This window comes from Erpetoichthys calabaricus, chromosome 3, assembly GCF_900747795.2.
Source record: "Erpetoichthys calabaricus chromosome 3, fErpCal1.3, whole genome shotgun sequence".
Classification (NCBI taxonomy): Eukaryota; Metazoa; Chordata; class Cladistia; order Polypteriformes; family Polypteridae; genus Erpetoichthys; species Erpetoichthys calabaricus.
In genome coordinates this window covers 1,096,052-1,117,724 of record NC_041396.2, presented here as the reverse complement: position 1 = coordinate 1,117,724, position 21,673 = coordinate 1,096,052, and the positions used below count along the sequence as shown (strand labels likewise).

The window sequence follows — 21,673 nt, the reverse complement described above, 5'->3', positions numbered from 1 at the left end:
CGTAAACTTACGGCCAACAGTTCGATGTCCCTGCAGCAAGTGGAGATTTTGACTTTAACATGTCCAGAGTTACACCACCGTGTATTAACATAGAATATGTGTTACTAAATATGAATTATTATTTATTAAATTATTAAATATTACTAAATATGTGTCAGACATGGCATTGTGGGTATTCACCAAGTGTCACGCGCTACACTTCCACACTACTGTAGACCGTGTTGTTGTCATTGTCTGGCGAGACATCTGTTAGCCCAGCTCAGTACCACTCAGGGAACAAGACCACCTCAGCCGATTGTAGGACGACCTCACATGGCACTCCTTGGCACAGCACAGTGGTCTCAGTCTGTTATCATATGAGGGCTGAGGGTCGTTGGTGTCCTGGGCAGTCAGCAGCTTCCTAAGTGACTCCCCCCAGTAGGTCAGGCCTCCTTTGTCTAACAGATGATGAGCTGCGGGTGGTTCAGCTGGCACCCTTCAATAAAGCCCCCCATCAGTGCCCAGTATTCATTCTGCTGCCCAGCTCTGGCTGTAGATGGTGTCTAAAGTCTGAGGTGTTTAGGGGAAGCTGGAAGTGCCACCCCCTGTGGAGCCCCCCCATGTTACTCCTGACCAAGTCCATAAGCCTCTCAAGCTAAGAAGTCCATCCGTCATCCAGGACACCTCCCTGAGCGGAGCGTCTCCCCAAGCCTGTGTGGTACTGAATCCTCAGCATGGGCAGTGGGCTCTGCTCAGCAGGTTGGTGACCGCGTCGTCCGCCCCAGGTGGTCCTGACAGGCAAACTGCCGAGGGTGCGGGGCTGTTCTGACCACTGCGGTCACTGTGTGCGATGCCAGGTGTCGGCTGGAGTGCCACCAGTGCACTGTATTTTTGTGATTTCTGTTGTTTTGGAATGAGTCCATGTTTTTGTCATTTTTGTGTCACATTTATGGATTGTCCTGCTGGGGTTCGTTGCCACATCCTCTGTGTGCTGTGGGAGGAGCACTGAGAGGCGGGGTCACAGTGACATCACTGCTGGAGGACCACGCCTCCCCGGGCGGGTCACAGTGACATCACTGCTGGAGGACCACGCCTCCCCGGGCGGGTCACAGTGACATCACTGCTGGAGGACCGCCCCCCACCCCCCCTTGTTTGGGTCCTGCTTGAGGGTCTGGTGGGGTAAGCACTGTGTTCTCTTTCACCCGCGGGGGGTTCACTTGTCTCATCTCACTCCGTTTTGTTCATTTTCAATGACTAATGTATTTTTATTTTTTTAATGTGCCATTTGTTTTGTGGGTGGTCCCCCAAGAGGCGGGGCCACCTGCCCATCATCATCAAGGGACCGCCCTCAGCCGTGAAAAGCCCCCGGTCCCTTGCGGTTCATTGATGAGTTTCGTTTCTCCATTTTTGGACCCCGTTTTCAGTGTTCTTTTGGATTTGTTTGCCTTCTCAGGTAACTCTCGGACTTTGTGCTCCTCACAGCATTTTTATAGAAATAAATCTCTTTTATGTGTAAAGATTCTACGTTTGCCCTTTTTGTGACTAGCCTGGGTCTGACAGTCCTTATTGTCAGCTTGGAATGACCTGTGCCACCAAGAAGCACAACAAGAGGAGCAGGCCCCCTGGACTTCCACCAGACAGAAGGCCCCAAACTCAACAGGCAGGCCCCCCGGCCTGCGCAGGCCCCAAAATCGAGGCTTAGGATTTTAAAGTTAAAAAAAAAAATTCACAAAAGAGAAAGAAAAAAAAAAAAGTAAACCTTCAGATCCACCAAACTTTCAAAGAGGAAATCAAAGAGCAACAAGCCGGCCAACCCAAACCGTCAGGGGCCTTCAGACAAGAGCAGGGGGCAGAACATCTCAGAGACCCAAAATGCAAACAGAAGCACAAACAACAAAAGCAGAAACGTACAGTAAATCGATGGCAAATCTGCTGTGAGGACAACAGGCGTCTTCATTTCTACTGCCCCCACCTTCTGGGGGGTCCCACATACAGGGGACAGGGCAGATGACACAGCATAATACAAAGATATGCAGCCATTAATAACAAAATGTGACAAAAACAAACCTAACAACAAAATGTTCACCTGGACGTCTGGCCTAAGACCAAGGTCGAGGGTCAAGGCCCACGGGTCCACAAGATGGACCACCCATAGATTATAATTTGAATTACTAAATATTAATAAATTGTCATGTGTGTGTATCAGAGGGTCACCTCCCAGACTCATTCGAGGTAAGCACTACCACTCCGGGACACCAGGGGGCGCCGTCACTGATGGTATTGTCTCTTTGTCCACCCACAGCTCCAAGAAGACCTCCAGTGAGGACAGCTGACCCCACCCCTTCCAGTCCAGGGACGAGACGTCTCACTTTGGGAACGAGGAGACCACCGGACGGAGCTCCGACTTGAACCCATGACTCCCCTCATTCCTACGTTAAAGGGGGACTTCAGCAGATTTGTGAGTTGGTTCCAGGTCAGTGCACTTTTTATCTGCTACTAAAGGGTTGGCACCCCAACATTTCTTGACACAACATGCTAAGCTCCCGGCCGGTGACACAGAGGTGGTCACTGTCCCCTTGTGGCTTTATAGAGGGCCTTTCTATGGTGAGCTGGACCTCAAGTCCTTTACAGGGCCGCACACCTCGTTTCTTATTGGAAGCCCCGTCTCTCCTCTATGTCCACATCCCAGGGTCCTGAGTTTCCAGTTAACTGGTGACCCCTTAAATCTTTGACAGTGGTGGGCATTTCCTGCAGTAGCCTGGCACCTCACCCAGGGTGTTGGTTCCTACTTTGTGCCTGGTGATACTGGGATGGGCTCCACTCCCCTAACCCTAAAGTGGATGGGATGGACTTGTAGAGAGTGTGTGTGTGTGTGTGTGTGCTCAGGGTCACACAGTAAGCTGGCAGTGTAAACCATTCATATAGCGCCTTTCACCATCAGCGACATTCTAAAGGTCCAGCAGCTTAGTAGAACGCTGGCTGACTGCCTCGGGGTGGGCACTGAATCTGTGCCCTTGTGGCTTTATGTAGTGTGTGTCCTCACTCGGGGTCACCCAGTGAGCTGGTTGATTTACTAACAGCATTCTATAGCAACGGGAGCCACCCAGGGCTTTACAGGGCACATGCCCACAGAGGCCAGTGCCTTCATATAGTGCCTTTCACCATCCTAAGGCAGCTTAAACATTCGGGACCACCGTCTGCACCTTTTTTTTTTGTTTTGCCTTGTCCACATCAGATTTTGACTCCTTGACCTTTCAGGTACTGCGGTTTTCATGTTCGTAATTGTCTGGACACGGGGGTCTGCATGAGGGTCCCGGACGTCCAGAGCTCCAGCCACTCCGACCCTGAGCTGGATTAATAACGGATGGATGGATTTGTACGAGGTGAGCGCTGACAGGTCAACGGACTCCCTCCGAGTCACACAGTGGATGAGATTTGAACCCGGGGGTCCCGTGCTGGGCGGTCTGGTGCCTCCCCAAACGTCACTCCTTATATGGGAATATTTGCTCAGTGCACATAAATAAAGAAGCCAGTGATGAACGTGGTGGCTTCCTCGGCTGAGTGGGAGTTCTTCTCGCTTGTGTGTAAATATTTTAACAACAGATCCATACTCGTGGCGGAGCCCGCATGAAAAGGCCGTTCACTGTCAGCCAGCCTGACCTTGTCATGGAGAAGGAATGCAAAGTAAAAGTTTCCTATCAATCGCCTGCGAGGGGATGTGGCGGCCTCCTTTAGTAACCGACTCACCGTGTCAAACCCTCAGCCTGATCCGGTACAAAATCAAAGGGCACAACAGGCGGTGCCAGCAGCAACGGACCAAAGGGTCATACAAACTCAGCCAGGTCTGGTGGGGCTCAGGGTCAAAATCACACAAGAGCTCCAGGAGATCTGAACACAGAAGACACTCTCACACTGTCCAGAACCAGCCATCAATCTGTCTGTCCACTTATCCTGGGAGCCAAAGTCTATGCCAGCTGCAACAGGCAACCGTTAGTGGGGCCGCAGGGCACATGCCCACAGTTACCTGAACATCTCCTTATTATTTAGATGGAGGCGACATCAAGAGATTCGACGGGGACCATCATATGAATGAAAGAACTGACCAGTAACATGACCTAATTTGAAAGGCACTACAAGTTAAAGTAAAACAAAGAATTGGTCTTTTCCAGTGTTGAATGTAAAAAGGCTCTACTGTATATAATAAACCAAAGAGAGGCCTGATCTTTAATACAGTAGTACTGTACCTGACGTCAAAGGCATTACAGAAGACGCCGTCAGCGCCATCTAGTGTACAACAAGCGAAGCGCACTGCACCCGTACACACCGACCGACCCCATAGGCAGACACTGAAGGGGAAGGTGGGCTGCTCACTTGGTAAAGTGCCCTGTCAGGGCAGCAGGTCGGTGCCCGTCTCTTTCACTGCCACTGCCGGCTGGTGGGCTGCCCCCGTCCCGTCAGCGCATTCCGTTCTCGTTTGAAGAACGTGCCAAGACGCTCGCACAAGTTAACGCAAGTGGGTGCCCCGTTACCCCGCCAGCGGAGCCCGATGACACCAACAGGACACCCCCGCTGTCAACGAGTCCACGACGACGCGACACTGGCAAGTCAAACGCGTGCCCTGTGCGTCTGAAGCTCCGGCGAGGCTCACCCAGTTTGCCAGTCTGCCGCCTTCTTCTCCGGCAGCCCCATCATGAGTCCTCGGCTCGGCGCTGCGCTACCCACCTGTACCCGTGCCGTGATACGAGTCAGTCCCGCTGGTCGGACGCTTCTTCATAGAGGAGGTCCACCGCACCGAGTGCCCCCCCCTGGTCACTAATCCCGAGCCAGGCAGACTTGCTTTTACTCGCCCCGCGCGCCGACTCTTCTGTCGGCTTCAAGCAGCGGAGGACTTCGCGCGAGTAAACGCGTGCGCGCGCCCGACTGAAGACGTGTGTGTGTGTGCGCGCGGGGCCGCCGAGTGCGCGCGCCTGTTCGGGAACGAAGGCCATGCAGCCGCGCGGGTTCGGGTTTACAAACAGCGGCGTCCTCGGAATTTGGGAGTTAAGCGGACGGGGTGAGAGGGGGCGGCGAAACATCTGACGAGCTTCTGAGCGAAGTCCGCTTTAATCTTAATGATCGGACTTGAGCACGAGCCGCACGACATGGCAAACGTCGAGGAGGCAAATTTAGGGTAGCTGGGCGACCTCAGCCGCGCTCCTTCCACAGTGGCAGGGTGGCGGTTAGAGCCGCAGCTACGTGGATTTATAAAAATGCCTACGTGGAGTTTGCATGTTCTCGCTGTGTTCCTCCCAAACCCCCAAAAACGTGTAGGTTACGTCAACTGGGGATTCCAAACTGGCTGCAGTGTGGGTGTGCCCTTTGAGAAACTGGCACCCAGTATGCCACCTTGAACCCAGTGCCGCCCAGACAGGCTCCAGCCCACCAGCAATCCTGAAATGGAGTAGGCAGGTTTGAGAAGAGTAGGGGGGGTTATGACACGGTATTGACTGGAGGTTAAAATTGACACAAAAGGCGCTATATGACAGAGGGACACAAACGAAAGGCACTATACAAGAGCACATTCTAATGAGAGCGGCCCCCCCAGCAATACACCTCTCCATAATCAGCATGTCGATGGGTGTAAACTGTGCAACACGACTGGTGAACAGATACGAAAGGCACTATATAACAGACAGGTGAACAGAGACATGTGGAAGGTGCTATAAGACAGAGAAATTAAATGTGTTCAGTAGAGATAGATAGATAGATAATGAAAGACACTATATAATGAATAGATATAGATAGATAGGCAACAAATAGAGAGATATGAAAGGCACTATATGATATACTGTATATATAAAGAGTTATATTACCAATAAGTGTGTAGACGTAAAAGGCGTCATTTAATAGATATGAACGGCACTATATGATAGATGTGAAGGGCGCTATATAGATAGAGTACTATGAAACAGAACTAAAGGTGTATAATACATACATACATAAGAAAGGCACTATATAATAAATAGGGACAGTGACAGACAGAGGGCCCACTCACACAAGCCCACCCAATTGCCAGTTTGGCCTCAGTTTCCCATCAGAGGTGTCAGGCTGAGTCACTTGCCCACTGGCACACAGCAGGTCCGAGGTGGCGACTGACCTGCCAGCCTTGCAGCCCGAGCGGTTGAGCTGGAGGGTCTGGCCCGCTGAGCCCCACCTATCTGTGATGCCACTAATGTTTATTCCTGGGTATTGCCATTGACCTGAATGAACAGACATGATGCCAGTTGGAGTGCCAGCGCAGTAGACAAAGCCTTAACCCGAACCCTCTAAGTGTAGTATGGTTGGTCGTCACCCCTCTCTCAGCAGCCCCCACACTCAATGTGAAGCCCCTCAGCTGTGCACAGGTCATGGCCCACACTGATGCCCCCTTGTAGTGCCCACCACTAGAGGGGAGCGAGTGCAGAATGAAGCAAGATGCCAGCCAGTGATAGACTCGCTCCGTTCACATAGCGCCTTACAGGTCACCAGATGAAGAGCACAGGCGGCGCACGCTGAGCTGCATCAGAAGGTCAGCCGCCGTCCATCACGTTGAAGAAAATGAAGACGGCGGTAGACGAGCGGCGAGCGCACGTGAACGCCACATCTGACATGACAAGGATCTTTTCCCAGATTTCGGAATGCCACTCACGCATTCTCCGGCAGGCTTTCCCAGCAGGCCCCTCGCTGAGGTTACGAGGCTAACATTTCACAGTTCTATTCTTGTCCTCTCGTTATGGCGGAGGAGGATAAAACCCGATGGGTGACTGTATGCCAAGGCAGGCGCTTTATAAACCCACATCCCTCGCTGCCAAGGTCACCGTCTATTAAAGCCATTCTAACGGTTGTGTGCCAGTCTCTGGCTGTGTCCTACAATGGACTGGCATAGCGCTAAGCCGGTGGGACCCTTTTTCAAACCACTCAGTTTGTATCGCCATGCCACTCCAAGATGTCAAGGCGCTATATTACCAGCCTGCAGTGCCTGATGTTACAAAGTCACACCAATAGTGGACTCTGCCAGCAGTAAAAAAAAAAAAAAAATGGGCAAAAGCAGTCTGCCCGCTGGCACCCTCTCCTGCCTTGTGCCCAGCTCTGTGAAGACAAGTGCTACCAAGGACACGGAGTCAGTGGGGGACCCCAGTCTATACAGAGAAGAAGGGTAAAGGGAGCCCAAAATATGCATCCCACTTAGGACCCCAAAAACACACCAGTGGGTCCCAAAAATGGATGGAGGCAGTGAGTTACTGGAGGACCCCACTTGGAGGGAGGAATCGACAACTGGCAGCATTCCCAAGTGGGACGGGGGGACCTCGATCCCCAGCCGGGGGCTTCTCTACACAGCATGCCCATGGCTTCTGCCCACAGTCTGAACACATGTAGTTGGCCAGCATGTTGGTACTAAATCAGCCTGGTGACTGCCAGCGTAAGAGTGGCCTGAGGTGGGCCGATACCCACTGTGCTGTGCCCACTGCAGCCTCGATAGACTTTGGATCACTAAGACGTCCATCCATCCTTCATTTTCTGAATGTGCTTCTCCCACCATTGTGATCAGATGGGACACCAGGCCATTGCTGGGCACATGTCCACACCATGATGTCAAGTTAGAGTCACCTGTTAAGGGGTAGGCTTAGGGTTTCAGTGGCATCTTTGGAATGTGGGAGGAGTCACTCGGAATAAATGGACATGGGCACAGGCAGGGCAGGACCTGGCAGAGGTTCAAACCCATCTCATGGCATTGCCATGTCTCACCATTGGAAGAGAAAGGATGGATGGCTGAAAGACACCAGCTGCAGATGCCACTGTGGGCACAGACAAATACTAAACAAGTACGGACCCCACGGTCATCGGCCACCTGAGCTCACCAGTATAAACTGAACACAGCCGTGTCCCCAATGCCTTCACCATGTCACCTTCTGTTCTGATCCTCTGGCTTGTGATGACAAAGGTTAGATGTTCACATGTTGGGCTCAGAAGGGGGCTACGTAGGTGACACAAGGACCTGGCCTGGCACCAAGCATTTGTCTGTGACCGCTTTACATCTCAGCAGCCTTTCACTCTCCAGAGTCTGTGTGACCGATGACACCGATGGGACTGATGGGACTCTGACCTCACGATGGCCTAGCGACTCAGCACTGCCTCACTGGGGCTGTCAGATGTCCCTCATGCCAATCTAAACACACGTCACCTCCTGGGTGACCACTCCGGTACTCGGAGAAATCCCAATGTTGACACCTCGGTCACAGACTGCACACCAGGCGCGTCCTTCATTTGGCCCTGCTGGCTTCAAGTGGACTGCGACAAAGCAAACAACAAACGGGGGTCCGCACTCGCAACAATGTGGAGGTCCCTTTGGACAGACAGACGGACACATCAAGGGCCACATAACGGCTGGATGGATCAGGATGAGGGGCTCCGTTTAAAAGATGGATAGACACACAGATATGGAGGGCACAATATAACAGACTGAGAGATCATGGAAACACAGGCAGGCTGAACAACAGAGGCATAAAAATATGAAAGATGGAGAGAAAGAGAGATATGAGAGGGGCTGTATAAAAAAAAAACACCTGTATGTAAAAGACGAAGAAACAGGTGCATAAATATGAAAGGCGCTTTATAACAGGCAGAGACAGACAGACAGAGAGATAGGAAAAGACACTGTCACAATGTGAAAGGCGCTATATGATAGATAGATAGAGTGAAAGGCACTATAGGATAGATAGATAGATAGATAGAGTGAAAGGTGCGATAGCTAGATAGATAGAGTGATATACGTGAAAGGCACTATATACTATAATAGATAGAAACAGCGACAGACAGACAGCCAAACCATCACAGGGCCCACTCACACAAGCCCACTCAATGGCCATTTTGGCCTCAGTTTCCTATCAGAGGTGGCAGGCTGAGTCACTCACCCACTGGCACACAGCGAGTCCGAGGCAGCAACTGACCTGCCAAGCTTGTGGCCCGAGCGGTGGAGGTGGAGGGTCTGGCTTGTGATGCCTATCTGTAATGCCACTAATGTTTATTGCTGGGTATCACCATTGACCTGAATAAATGGACATGATGCCAGTTGGAGTGCCAGTGCCATGCCCTCTAAGCGAGGTGTGGTTGGTTGCCCTGCTCCCAGCAGCCCCCACACTCAATGCAAAGCCCCTCAGCGGTGCACAGGTCATGCCAAACTAAAGTGGCCCACACTAATGCCCCCTTGTAATGCCCACCCACACCATCACCTCCAAACACCTGGAGGGACACCACTGGAGGGGAGCAAGTGCAGAATGAAGCGAGATGCCAGTCAGTGTTTCATTCGGTCCGTTCATATAGCGCCTTACACGGTCACCAGATGAAGAGCACAGAGTGAAAGGCACTATATGAGACACAGACAGATGTGACAGATGCCATATCGTGATGGCCGAGATAGACAGCCGCTTCCATGCAGCCCTGCCCTGGATAAGCAGGTTTGAAAATGGATGGATGGATAGAGGCGCTATATGAAAGGAAAGCAGATGTCAAAGGCACCAAGACAGACAGACATTAAAGGCACTATATAACAGGTAGAGGCCAAAGATGCGATATAATAGAGAGCTATGTAAATATGATCGGGTGGGTATGATAGGTAGATGTGAGAGGTGGTACATAACAGATAAATAGACAGATAAGAAAGGCACTATATGATAGACAGGCAGGGCAGTAATGGGGGTCTCAGCGTCATCCCACTTTAGGGTCTTCAGTGGGTCCTGGCGAGAGCCACGTCTGCCTGTCCAGCTCTTCCCCTTTCACCGGGTGGCGCTCATGGAGTTCAGTGGGTATCTCAGAGGGTTTCCATGTGGCCCCCCAAGCGTAGTGGACATTCCAGTTAGAGGGGGCGTGGCTAGGGACACCCCTAAGGACGTGTGCCATTGGGTTACTGAAGTGTGGCATTGTGGTGGTGGGTGGGTCACACACACGTCCTCTTCATGAAGGGGATTCTGAAGCTGTCGGTCCATCGGGTGACCTGCCAGTTTGGGTGATCTTTGGGGCACACGTCACCAGCCTGAGTTTTAATGAAGTGTTTTAGTGGCCCAGACGTGCGCCCCGGTGGGCCTGTCTAGATCACAATATGCCAGTGGTGTTATGTTAAGCGCAGGGGGCGCCACATGAGTGCACTCACATAACCCGGACCCTTCGTTCTTTTCCTGGCCTTCTTCAGAGCAGGGTGCACCTTGGCACTATGAAAGGCGCTATATCACAGAGGACGCACCGACTTCCTTTCACCCTGAATGCACACTTCATCATCTTTCTGAATAATGAACAAGAAAAGTCAGGAAATGAGAAACAGGCACAAGAGCACCAGCCAGCGCCACTGCCCGCACGTGGCAAAGTGCACTGGGCACACCCTGTAAAACTTCACACAGTGCAGCTGCACATGCATACCAACATGGTGCCCACCCATCTGCCAGCCACCTCAGTATGATTGTGTCACCGGCATCATGAAGGGCTTTATTGTGGTGCCCACTGGCCCCTGTGTCGGCACGAGGAGGCCTGCAGTCTGCGTTCAAGGCGGGCACTCCAGGGAGGCTCCCCTGCCAGCTGCACTGGCTTTGAAGTGCTCTCAACAGTAATCAGCATCATCACTTTTCAAAGCGGCGGCTGAAATAAACAAGAAAAATTCCCCTTTAGAAATCACACATGGCTCAAACGTGGCACACAGTGGCATCTCATTAAAAGCAGGAGTGGAAAATTAAAAGCTGGAACTGAGCTAAATGGTACCATCCTGAAGAGGGCGGTGGGAAAGGGGGGTCTCGCCCAGTGCTGGGCAGTGCGAGTCTAATGTGTAACACATGGCACTGGGCAGACGTGCCACTCATCCTTACTACCTCCTCAAACTGGCTGGGCTTCCTGTGCCATCAGCAGACAAATGAATGGCAGGTGCCCATGGTAGGTAGGTAGGTAGGTAGATAGATAGATAGATAGATAGATAGATAGATAGATAGATAGATAGATAGGAAAGGCACTATATGATAGATAGATAGATAGATAGATAGATAGATAGATAGATAGATAGATAGATACTTTATTAATCCCAAGGGGAAATTCACATGGTGAACATGGTGGACACAGAGAGGCTGCCAGCTGGACTAAGCCATGTGGTGCGGTCACTTTTGTCTTCCATTGGTCAGGACATCAAACATCAGTGGCCAGTGTGGCACTTCAGGAGTGGGGAAAGCCACCAGTGACAGAGGTGACCACTTCCTTAAAGCTGCCTCAAGAAAGGGAACACCGGAAAAGCTGGAAATTCCCAAAACCCATAAGGTCATGGAAGGCAGTGTGGCCCCCTAGTGGCCAGGGTCCTACATTTTAAGCCATTCAGAAGGTTCAGCCAAATCAATGGGGGTGGAGCCCACTACCAATTAAGGAAGAAAAGGGGTGTGCCCTGAGCCCGTTTTAGCAAAATTAATGGCAAAAAAAGCTCAACAGGAGGGGCGGAGTCTGTTACCAAGTAAAAACAAAAGGGGCGTGTCCTGATCTCATTTGAATGACTCTGGGTGGAGTGGAGTCTCTCGATAGTTTTGGAGGGAAGTGGACGTGCGTCTTGTACCCTTCCAACTCTTTTAAGTGTGCCTGTCATGAGGACTGGGTGGCACGGTGGTGCAGCGGGTGGTGCTTGTAATCGATTCCTTGGTCCTCATCCCAGTGAAGTCTGCACAATCACCCATGTCCATGTGAGTTTTCATCCCGGTATTCCAATTTTCCACCCTAATTCACAAAGACAGGCAGATCAGGTTAACTGGTGATGATGGCACATCTGTGTGTGTGTGTGTCTGAGTGTCACCTGTGATGTTCCTGCCTTGTGACCAGAGCTTCCAGAATAGGCTTCTGCCTCCTGTGACCCTGAATTGGAGAAGGTGGGTTTTCGGATGGTGTGTTATGGTATTGGGAAGGAAGTGAGGTGGGGCACATTGGAACAGGAGCGAGCAATGCCATCTTCTACATCAGATGCTTACATCATCATCATCATCATCATCATACTGTGAATGACAACCAGATGAGCAATTTAGGGGAAAAGGGGCGGGCCTAAATCTCCTTTTTCATTTAATGTCCCCTCCTTTGAATGAGGAGAGGGTGGGGCCTAGTAAAAGGGGCGTGTCTGAACACACTTACTGTAAATTAAATGTGTCTATTTTAAAAAAGGAAAAGGGGGTGTGGCTACAGTGGGTTCTGCGGCCATGATGGCTAGGCTCCAGTCTGACACACAGATGTGATCTTGTGGAGTCTGCATGTTCTCCGTGTGCCACGGTGGGTTTCCTTCCTTCATCTTCAGACACTTGCAGGTCTGATTAACTGGAGATGGTTCCCTGCCCCCTGTGTGAGTGTGTGCTTGAGTGGCACCCTGCCTCGTGCCCAGTTCTTCCTCTCTGCGACTCTGAATTGGACAGAGTGGCGCTGGCAATGTGATGTCACTGCACTGTGAATGATGGGATTAACAGTTCAGGAAGGGGAAGGTTCAAGTCTTGGTACCATTTTCTTAAATGGTGACTACTTTAAATGACAGATGGGTGGCACCCATTAGGAATTCACAAGCTATCAGAGGTGTGCCAGTCTGTATAAAAAAAGATGGCACCCATTGGGGTTTGGATGTAGGAAAAGGGGCGTGTCTCAATCACATCATTAATTCTGCATTGCTTGAATGATAGGGGGCAGAGTCTGTTACCAGTTAACAATGGGGTGTGTGGTTTGGGGCCCCGATCTTTAACAAACTGTGCCCGCCTGGCAGACATCAAGAGCTGGTGCTCCCTATGAGTGAAGGGGCTTGTCTTGCTCCCCATTTTAATGTCATTTTACCTTCTTTGAATGACAAGGCGCTGAGCCTGGAAAAAGGGGCGTGTCTTGAGGCCTTTATTTTAAACTAAACGATAAAAGGAGTTGGAGCTCATTAGCAATTTAAATGAAAAAGGGCCGTCTCAATGCTTGCTTAATTTTGTCTTCTTTGAATGATGGGGAGGAGCCTATTACCGGAGGCGTGTCTCAAGGACATTTTCATTGAATTTTAGTTCTTTGAATAGTGGGGGTGGAGCCTGATAAAAGAGGCGTGCCATGATGCCCTTATTTTAAATTAAAAGATAAGGAGGTGGTGCTCATTAACCATTTACAGGAAAGGGGCGGGTTTCAAGGGAATTTTCCATTTAATTTTGCTTTTTTTGAAAGACAAGGGTGGAGCCTGATGAAGAGGCGTGTCTTGATGCACTTTTTTTTTTTGAGATATGTAAATGGTGCTCATTTAAAACATGGGGGTGTGTCACACAGGCATTTTCATTTAACTTTACCTTTTTGCTTTAAAATGACAGGGAGAAGAGCGTGTTGCCAGTTTATGATGGAAAAGGATGCGTGTTTTGATACCCTTACCTTAAATAAATTAAAATATAAAGAGCTGATGTCCATTTACAGCAATGAAAAGGAAAGGGGCGTGTCTCAAGAGCATTCTCATTTAATTCTGCTTCCTTTAAATGAGAAGGGGTGGAGCCTGGTGAAGAGGTGTGTCTTGATACCCTTATTTTAAATTAAAAGAGGAGGTGCTTATTAAATGGTATTTTTATTGAAGTTTGCCTTCTTTAAAAGATGGGGGTGGAGCCTGTTGCCACTTTAAGGTGGATAAGGAGGTGTGGCCTGATGCTCTTATTGTAAACAAACTGTGCCAACCTTGAAAAATCAAGAGAGGGAGCTGGAGCCCATTATCAAAGGACACACGAATCAATGCCACCTTAATTTCATTTTGTCTTCTTTGACTGGCAAAGGGTGGAGTCTAGTATAAAGGGCGTGTCTCGATGCCCTTATTTTAAATTAAAAAACAAAGAGATGTTACTTAGTAACCATTTAAAGGAAAGGAGGCGTGTCTCAAGGGTCTTTTTATGTTAAAGTTTGCCTTCTTTGAAAGACAGGGGGCGGAGCCTGTTGCCAGTTTAAGGTGGATAAGGAGGTGTGGCCTGATGTTCCTATCGTAAAACAAACTGTGCCAACCTTGAAAAATCAGGACGTGTGCTCATTACAAGTTGAAAGATAAGGAGCTGCTGCTCATTATCAAAGGACACACGAATCGATGCCAGTTTAATTTAATTTTGGGTGGAGCCTTGTAAAAATGATGCCCTTATTTTAAATTAAAAAACAAAGAGATGTTACTTAGTAACCATTTACTTTTTATATTAAAGTTTGCCTTCTTTGAATAATAGGGGGTGGAGTCTGTTGTCAGTTTACAATCGAAAAGGAGGCGTGGTTTGGTCGTCTTTAAATGAACTGTGCCCAACACTCGTTATCAGGGGGCGTGTCTCCGTCCTCACTTTCATGCAGTTCTGCCTTCTGTGAATGCTTGGGGTGTCGGGGGGGGCGTGTCCAGAAGCCCTGATTTTACATAAGCAGATGAGGAGGTGGTACTTGTTGCTCATTTAGAGACGAGGGGGCGTGTCTCCTTGACCTGCTTTGAACGTCAGCGAGGTGGTGCCTTTTGTGACATCTGAATGACAAACATTAGCCCGATGAGGTGTGCCGCACACGGCAGCGTGCCAGCCTGCGTTAGCCGTGCCCGCCCTGCCACAGGTGGTGAGCGGCCAGCCCCGAATGGCGCAGCCTTGTTTTGCTCGTCGGGCTGTCGACATCGGGAGGCTTCTGGCCGGGAGGTTTGTTCGGAGCTTGGCGCTGTCAACAGCCCGCCACACTAAGCGGATTCCTGCGAGTTCGGTGCTCCCGGGGGCTGTCAGCAGGGTACAACATTGTTTTTCGGCTCTTTATTACTTCCAGCCGACCTTAAATAACAAGCCTCTGAAATGAAAGACGTAAAAACCTCAGACTTGTATGAATTATAGCAAAAAGAAAAAGAAGTCAGCCGGCAGTAGTTGGGAGTTTTTGAAGCGCAGCCACAACGCTCCTCTCCTCTCCTCTCCGCTCCTCGCTTTCCAAGTTCTGTGATGAACAACTGCGACTCCCCCCCCCCCTTAATAAATGCAGTCTGCCTGTTAAATTACTTAATAATCAAATCCGGAGATTTCCGTCTTCACTCATTGCGTTTTATTTCCTGAAGCCAAATGACTTCCATTCAGCGCCTTTACTGGGGAGCAGATGTGAGGGAGCGGCCAAGAAAATGAAGAAGGGGGCGCCACTGAGCTGTGACCCTCATTGTAAAAGGGAGAGGATTACAAGAATTATAGAAATTAATTACAACGCCGGGCACTGGAGGAACACCAGCGGGCACAAACTACACGACCAGCCCCCCCCCCCCCCAATCTTCACATTCCCTTTTGGAAAAGGGGCACCCCGGATGGGACACTGAGAAAGAAGCCTGGCATCCCTGTGCCCACCCTTTCAGCTACTCGCCCACATGCTGCTCACTTAGAGAAGGCGATGAAATACAAAAAGAAAAGGAAAATCTGACTGGAACTGAAAGACACCCGCTGGAAGTGAGGGGACCACTAAAACCCACTGAGGCGGGCACCTCGGTGTGTGAAACTTTATCAAGAAAGTGAAGATGAGCACATCCACCCATCCATGAAGAAGAATGACGGTCTCAAGTGGGCGAGGTCCAAAAGGCAAGCCAGGGACGGGTGACCCCTCAACGTCGGTAAATGGGAGCGGGCAACGTGAAGTAAAGACAACTCTGTGGCCAAAGAATCCAAAAAAGACAACAGGCGCGCCAACCAAAAAACACCAAGCAGCGTGCGCTCCCCCAAGGTGGCCATGAGGGCGGAATGCAGGAATGAAGGTCCCTTTGGTGGTCCTCTGTTCACCCATCAAATGAGCAGCGGCCACAATGAGGACAGAAACCGGGAGGTCATCGCCATCCATCAAACGACAGGCATGAATGGAATCCAAAACTCCAGTCCTGATCCCAAAAGAGCTCAAAACACTAAACAATCAGGGGGGGATTCACTCCGAGTGTCGCCCACCATCTTGGCCTCACGCCCTCCCCACATTGAAGTCTAACATGGGGCCCTCTGGACCTGCGGGCCATGGACCCAACGAGGGAGAACCCACCAGGCTTCTGGCCCTGTTTGTTCAGCTGGTGTGCCAATCCACAAACCTGGACAGTCGAGGCAGCTGGCCGCCATCTTATAGTGTGTCACCGGTCATCAACAATACGGCCACCACCAAGGAAATCACACAGTGGAGATGCAGAGACGTCACAAATTGTGCCACTGGGAGTCGCCAGCCAAGGTGGGACTTCCGACAACATGGCTGAGACCACCAAAGACATCAGAAATAGAACGACACCCACCGACGGACAAAGCCAAACCGCAGCAAAGCAACTCCGGGGCTTTACATGAAACCCAAAGCACAGCGCCGGACGTTCACGTTGAGGACATTCGTTTAGTTGGATATGAAGCTCACACGGGAGGCATCGGCCCAGGAGACGAGCCAAGTGGGCGTCCAACTGACCGAGTCCAGCAGGGGGCGCCCGTGTGCTCATCCTGAGTCGGCCCTTGCTGCAGCCTCCAGAATGGGGAGGGGCTGGATCTTTGGGGGGGGGGGTGAAGGTGTTGATGTGTCATCACAAAGCCCTTTTCATTGGTTGTTCCTGTAGTGAGGGTTACCTGCTTCATCGTTTCACATCCTTCACCAGCCCTCAGTACCTAGGAGGTCAGTCACGTGACGGCCACAACGTCACTCCAGAAATGGCCATCAAACGCCCGGGTACACACTGTGGTGAAGGGGAGGGTGGTGGGAGGCTTATCTGACATTTCTATCTATTTCATGACTGGCACTGTGGGCACTCCGTGACATACTTATTGTGGGCACCAGTTAGACCCCCCTCCTCAGTGCCACCGTGCAGTCTTTCATCATTTGGGGTCATTTGCCCTCACGTCACAATTATGTGATCAAACTGCACTCAGTAAAGGTGAATTAAGAGCAAAGTGACACCGAGAGTGGCATGCCAGTCACACACACACATTTCCCACTTTCTGATAAACGTAAATCTTACTCTGCCACGCTTGTCACAATGCAGAGAAAGAGAAGGACATACGAAAAAGTGGCATGGCCTCCCGTCAGAGCCCACCACGAGTCTGAAAGGAATGAAAGCATTCTGGGATGGCGGCGCAGGCGGTGGGCACCGTGTCACATCTCTGCAGGCCGGAGCCTCCACCCTGGAGCTCCAAGTAGGCAGAGTCGACTCTGAGTGGCGCCAGCAGAGCTGAGCTGCAGACCTCCAGAGCTCTGCCCAGGTACTCGAGGGTTGTGTGTGACGGTTCTGTGACTCACGGGGTGTGTTGTGACTGGCATCGTGGGGGTACCTGACCCCTGTCACAGGTGTGGCAGGCATCCCTCCTTCCCCCTCACCCAAGTCACATCAGCATCACCCTCGCCTGGTCGTCTCTTGCTGTTTATTCTTCATTTTGGTTTTGTTGATGTACGCCAGCTGCGTTCCTGTCTTCTGTCCCAAGTGTTCTGTGGGCGCCCAGCACTGCCCCCCCAGTTCATTTTGTGAACACACCTGGGAGTCATGCGTTGCTTTCCGTTTCTTTGATTTTCGTCCCCCTGCTCGTCTTTGGTGTTACGGGGGGCTCCTTTGTGCTCCTATGGAGTTTCAGTTTGATTTCTTAATAAAGTCTCAGTGTTTGACGGTTGTACCCCCTCTAGTGGGCATTTTTGGAATTCCTACTTCACGACACTTAACTAAATAAATGGCACAGGCAACTATTCGCCATTAAATACTGCGGCTCCCCAAACTCTTGACACAAGTTTGTGAGTGAATTAGGGGTCTGCATTGTGTGAAAGTCTTACTCAGGTAATCGTTTCCCACACCACAGCCACAAGTCTCGTGCTCTGACACTCCTTTGTTTTTTTCTTCATCTTCATCTTCCTCCTCCCGACTTGGGCTCCCCGTGTTGAGGCAGGTGGCTCCTTTTGTGTGCTCTTCTGGTGTCCTAAAACTGTGGCCAATGAACTACAGTTCCCAGCATGCCCTGTGGGAATCCATAGTGGGGCTGTAACCCCAGGAGGCTGCCATCTAGTTGAGGGGGGTTTTGGGAGTCAGGATTGGCAGTGCCCTACATAAACGGTCCTCCCCTGTCCTTCTGGGGTGCCAGTCCCCGTGTGGCGTCCTTCACAACACTTCAATGACGTGACCTCGAGAGGTCAGATGGGGGTGCAGTGGGCACAAATGCTGTTGTTGTCTTAGGGATACGGATGTGTAAAGCTAACAAGGTGCCCACCATCATGGGCAGTGAGCAGGAAGAATGCCAAGTCCTGGTCCTCACTGTGTGAAGCTCAAATGTACAGAAGTCAGCGCCTGCCCATCCCCCAGCGTCCCCCCAGACCCCTTCAGTCCGACACTCGGCTCCATGGGCTCTCAGCTTGTTGCCCCTCCTGGACAAGTCCCAGCTGCCCGTCTTAAAACGTGGCACTGCCCTGTGGTGATGTGCAGAAGATGCCAGTCGATCCTCAGAGTTTGTAGGGTGAAAATGTGGTCAAGTGATGGGGGTCCAAATATGCAAAGCCCATGAAAGTGAAAGTCAGAGGGCAACGTCGCTCACCGAAAAGACACGAGCCCACCGCTCGAAAGGGAGACGTCGCTTCCTAAAGATCTCCGTCAGCACGGTGGGAAGGTGAAATCCTCAGAGTACTCGGATTCATGGAGCGCCAAGAGGGGTTTGAAAACACTCAGCCGAGGGGAAGGGAAGAGCACCAGAGGTGCACAGGGTCGAGCTGGGGGTCAACTGGGGACCCCGCAAGCCGTCAGTGCAGGAACTCAAGAGAGCATCTAAAAGAACTGAAATGTGGCATCTGGTGACCAGGAAACAAGAGACCGGGGGGCTGGAGAGGTAAGCAAAGGGCATAGGAAGTGAAAGGCGCTATACACACTGAATGACAGCCGTTAGGTTCAAGAGGGGCACATACTGTGCGAGAGGACGTAGGTGCCCCCGCCTGGACCCTCTACACGGTGTGTGTGCTGAACTAACCCTCACACGGGGGTCTCCAGGTTGACTCCCACAGTCTGTAAATAACTCGGGGTTTTCAGATCCCACAGTCTGCTTGCTGGCGCCAGTTTGGACTCCGCATGCCATCAAGCAGAAAACACGGGTTCAAGAAGTGGACGGACGGCCAGTAAAGCCCAACATGGACTGCAGGAAAGGAGAGGAGCGAGAGAAGGGGCGACACGGCGGTAGAGGGTTTAGTCCTCGCTGGACCCCCAAAGGCGAGGAAAGGAAAGCAGCCGGTGATGGGGTAGACTTTGAAAGGCGCCCTATAAAACAAAGCACAAAACGCACTGCAGAGCCACCGTGTGCCCCTCCGAGCCAAACTACACATTTCAGGTGCAGATTATAAAGCGCCTTTGAGTAGCTGCATGGAGACAAAGCCCAAAAAACAAGCAGAACGAGACTGGCACCCCAAATGCATTCTAGCGAGTGGTCGGCCCACCCATCCAACTGAAAGACACCATAGCATTACACAATACGGGCAGGTGGTCTCCCCGCTACACCCTCATAGTCACCATGGGGCTCCTCTTGGGCCGTAGACCCCTGGTCAAGTCGTAGGGAAAGGACCACCCAAGCAAAGGAACCAGGCTCAAAAATTTAAAAAAAAATTAATAAGTCAAGCCCCCACCGATGCCCCCTTAAAGCACATTTCAAGGTGCTCAGGGAGAGACGACAACTGCTAACATGAAGACCACCAGAACATCCGCGCCGTTTTGACTGCTTTGCTGGCTCTTTCTGGAGTCCATTAATTCACGCGGTTCAAGTTCACATCTCTCGTCGTGTGCCTCCAATACAATGAGGGTCTTACTTGAATCCCCCCAAACCACCAACCCCCCCCCACTTTAATGGATTGTCCAAAACAGCAACAAGACAGAAATGAATGTGCGCAGAATAATCAGTGTGTGTGTGTGTGAGTGTGTGTGTAGACTGAGGGAAAGCACGGAGATAGATACCGAGAAAAAGGCGCTATATAACAGAGAGATACATAATAATAATTACATTTATATAGCGCTTTTCTCTGTACTCCAAGCACTATACATGGATAGATCAGAAAGGCGCTATATAATAGATAAGTAGGTAGCTAGGTAGAAAAGGTGCTAAATAATAGAGAGAGAGGCTAAATATGATAGACTGAATGAAAGAAAGCAAGGCACTATATAACAAATAGATACATAGACAGGAAAGGCACTATATAATAGATAAGTAGGTAATAAAGGGGCTACATAATTGATAGATAGACATTCACTTTATATTAATAGATAAGTATGTAGACAGACAAGGTGCCATATAATATCTAGACAGATATGAAAGGCACTATATAATAGGAAACTGCGACATAATCGATGTATACATACTTGTGAAAGGCTCCATGTAAACGCTTTATGAAAGGCGCTATATAATAGATAGCTATGAAAGAATCCAGATACATCACATCTTTCACATCATCTAGCGAGAGAGTGCCTATCGTAGGGTCTGTAGCGCCCCCTAGCCTGGTAACTCGATGCACACACAGCCTAAGCAGCTGCCCCTCTAAGGAGGTCGACCTCCAAACGCCAGTTAGAAGGCCGGCTGGTCGATAGGCTCTGACCTTCCAACAACACGCCGGTTCTAAAAATACAAAACTCGAAGGGGTTTGCGCCGCGGGCCCCCGCGTTCTTCACTGCACCCCCCCAGATCTCCGAGTGATTTGCCTTCCGTCTAAATGAAGTGTGGCGGTGCGCCTTTTGTCACCGGCGGCGGTCGCACTTAGCATTCCAAGGCGCTGCTCATCTGAACCTGTGCCAGGCAAACTCGCACGCGTGCAGATGCCAGGCGATTGTCGGCTGCCAGTTCACACAACACAAGATGCTCAGAACTCAGTAGAGTGCTAACGAGGATGGCGGCATGCGGAGGTGGCCGTCTGCGACACCGCCTTCCCGTTACTTGTCCCGCTTCAACACTGTAAATCACCAGTATGGTGGACCCGTTAAGGTGGGAACAACGCGTAGCTTACCCGTCTATGGTGGCTCCACACAAATTCTAATTCATCACCAAGAAACCCCACATATGGGAAGAAGACGCAGACTCCACCCAGACGTCAAGCCGGTTTCAACTGCTGCGCCACCGCACTACTCCACATACAAAGAGCGCCCTAACAGGCGGGAGCGGAGACCTTCGTCACCAAGTGATTTTTTTTTTTCCTTTCTTAAATACACAAGCACGTCCATTAAGTGACCAGGCACTCATTCAAACCCTGACCCCCGCGAGCGGAGGGGGCGCTCACGAGTGCGGTGTCCTCAGGCGGCTCGGGCAGCGAAAGGCGAGCCGCTACTGGACTGCGCTTCTGGAAGTGCGCCCGTCGAGCACGCGCGCCGAGTCGCTGAGCCGATTGGCAACATGCAAAGTGACAGAAAGGCAGAAACAACAACGAGCGGCCAACAAGAGGGGACCCCATAAGTGCACGTAGGACAGACCCCAGTCTGGAGCTCACACGAGCCGTCCTGGTGGGCGCTGCAACTTTTATGTCACTCCCGAAAAGTTCAAAACAAAAAAGATAAAAAGGGTCCAAATACCTGGGGCTCCAAAGTCGCGCGGAGTGCTGCCCTCCAAGCTCGTGTCGGCTCGTCCAGAAACGGCGATGCCAGCCAGGCCAGCAGGACCAAACTGTATTCCAGTACGAGACCCCAGAAGAGCGGTAATCCTCCCGGCGTGCTCGCGTGAGTGCGGACTCGGCTCTGTCAAGCGATCGACTGGCCGAA

At 51.0% G+C, this 21,673-nt stretch overlaps 1 protein-coding gene across 4 annotated transcripts in view; it reads right to left on the bottom strand.

Annotated features, from left to right (window-relative positions):
• daam2 (dishevelled associated activator of morphogenesis 2) overlaps window positions 1-21,673 on the bottom strand; it is a 238,209-nt gene extending 216,536 nt beyond the window's left edge. For 3 of the 4 annotated variants that reach the window (XM_051925402.1, XM_051925399.1, XM_051925400.1), the window contains exon 1: window positions 21,488-21,673. The gene's annotated coding sequence lies outside the window, so the exon portion shown is untranslated. Of the gene's footprint in view, window positions 1-4,701; window positions 4,856-21,487 lie in introns of those variants that run through there. The other variant, XM_051925401.1, reaches the window with a different exon arrangement.